Here is a 2,500-nt window from a genome sequence, read left to right on the forward strand (position 1 = left end):
TTTGTGATTTATGCAACGCCATCCTGTTACGTAAGCTATTTTTTGTATGGCCTATATACTGCCTATTGCAGCCTGCGCATGTTATGGCGTAAATTAAGTTTTCTGATGCGCAGGTGAAGTTTGTTCTAATGGTGAACTGGTGGCCTTGTTCCAGTATAAATTCTGATCCTTCTTTCAAGATGACACAGATTCCGCAGTTGGGCCTCCACATTTTCTAACTGCTGGTTTTGTGGTTGATGTTGAGTGCAGTGTAGCTTGGGTTAAAATCCTTTTCAAGGATTTTGGTTGCCGTTTACTTTTAATGATGGTGTGTGTTTCGAGGATCCGGTTCATCTTTGGGTCTCCCTTTAGTAGGGCTGTGCTTTGTAGTATGGTGTTGAAGGCCTCATTGTTGAGTGGGTTGTGTGTAGAGATGTAGGGAAGGGTTTTAATTGTTCTTTCTTTTTGGTTTTGTTTGTCTCAGGTCTTCTATACTTAATTTAAGTACCCGTTGGATTGCACTGTCTATTAGGGGCTGTGGATAGTTTCTATTTGTGAGTGTGGTTCTAAGTTCCTCCTGACGTGTGTGTCGGGTGTTTGTGTCTGATATTATGGTGCAAATCCTTCTAGCTAAACAAAAAGGGACATTCATTCTAGTGGTCGTGGGTGGCATGAATCAAAGGGTAGGTACTGTTTAGAGTCTGTCGGTTTATAGTAGATATCTGTCTCTATTTTGTTTGCCGGTTATCTTAATGAGGATGTCTAAAAATGGTAATTCTTTTTCGTTGTGGTCCATCGTGAATTGTATATTGTCATTTATTCCATTAATAGAATTTTTAATTCCTCAAGTTTCTCTATGGCCTTTGTCCCAGATGATGAAACAGTCATCGAGGTATCTTTTCCAGTTGTTATGGATAGGTGGCGAAGGTTTTCCATATTTCTCGAGTGTCATCCGGTATGTATTTTTCTTCTCGAGGTATCCCATCACTAGGTTGGCAAAGATGGTGCAGTACGCGTGCCCATCGTTGTTCCCGATCTTTGCCTGTAGAAATCATTGTCAAAAATAAAATAATTGTCTCTAAAATGAATCTAAGTCCTTCTATTATAAGGTCTTTGTTTATGCGAGTTGGGAGTTCAAAGGGGTAGTTATTCAGCCAGAAGGTGATTGCTCTATTCCTAGGTTGTGAGGGATGTTAGAATAAAGATTAACTACGTCGAATGATACTAGAAGGGTTTCTCATTGACGGTTTTAGGGAGGTGGTTGAGCATATCTATATCGTCTCTTACGTAACTTTTGATGTGTTTTAGGAAAGGTTTAAGAAGTGTGTCTAAGAAATTGCTGAGGCGGTGAGTTTCACATGCTGGCCCGGCTATTATCGGTCTTAGTTTAAGATCATTTGGTGAAGGGATTTTGATGAGTGTGTCGGTGGATGTTTTGCACGTTTCTCTAATGGTTTGGCTTTTTGTGTACCTTAGGGATACCATAGAACAAACTCGATTTGCATTTGAAGTTAGTGATGTATTCATACTCCTTGTTCGTGAGTCCTTCTTGGTATGTGTTGATTAATGTCCTAAGGTTGCATTATTTTTTGCTGGTTATACTGTTGGGCCTTTCATAATACGTTTCATCTCTTAAATAGGGATAGCACTAAATTTTTTATAATTGTTTGTATTCATTATTACTATCGCGTTGCCCTTCTCTGCCTCCTTAATTGTTATTGTTTTGTCTTCTCTTAGTTTGATGAGGTCGTTCCATTCTCTTTTGTTGAAGTTAGGGCTGTGTTTTTGTTTCTTGATGAATTGAAACGGGAAATTAGTTATGTAGTCACAATAGCGGTCTAAGGCTTTATTCTTACCTTTGGTGGGGGTGTAATTGCTCTTGTTTCTAGCTATTGAGTCCTCCTCTATTTGTTGTCTTGAAATGCCTCGGTGAGTCTTAGTTTTCTTTCTGCAAAATTCCGAAATATCATCTTTCATTTCATAATAATTAGAACGTTGTGGGGTGGGTGTAAATTTAAGTCCTTTGGAGAGTAATGCTTATTTCGTTAGGTGTAAGTTCTTTGTTGAGAGATTGATTATCTTAATTACCTGAGGTTTCTTTTGTTTGTCCTTTGCCATCGTGTGTCCCTGTTCCTGTGTGTGGGGTCTAAAAATGGTTGGTGTAGTTATGTTCAAAGCTATTATTTATCTGTCTCATGTTGTTATATTGTCAGAGTGAGTTGTGGTGCTCTGTTCTGGAGTCTGTGTGTTGAACCTAGTGTTACGTCTTAGTTCCTCAGGGGTATTGTGTTGGTAGTTGTTTCCTCCTCCGTAGTGCATTTGTTGTTTGTTATGGTTGTATGGTTGGTTCCTGGGGTGGATGTTTGTAGTAGCGTTTGGTTTGGTTATGTGTTTGTATTTTATAGTATTGTATGTTGTGGCTCTTAGGTTCGTGAATGGTGTGGTGGGACCCTATAAGTGTTTTGGGGTTGGTGTAGGTAGTGTGGGGTGCGTTTTAAATGCATTTTTCTGGTTGTAGAGT

General features: G+C 39.2%; 1 protein-coding gene across 1 annotated transcript in view; it reads right to left on the reverse strand.

Moving 5' to 3' along the window:
- Positions 1–2,500, reverse strand: part of LOC115221204 — a 38,900-nt gene that overhangs the window by 35,938 nt on the left and 462 nt on the right. The window lies entirely within an intron of this gene.

The sequence above is a fragment of the Octopus sinensis genome, linkage group LG18 (assembly GCF_006345805.1).
Source record: "Octopus sinensis linkage group LG18, ASM634580v1, whole genome shotgun sequence".
Taxonomy (NCBI): domain Eukaryota; kingdom Metazoa; phylum Mollusca; class Cephalopoda; order Octopoda; family Octopodidae; genus Octopus; species Octopus sinensis.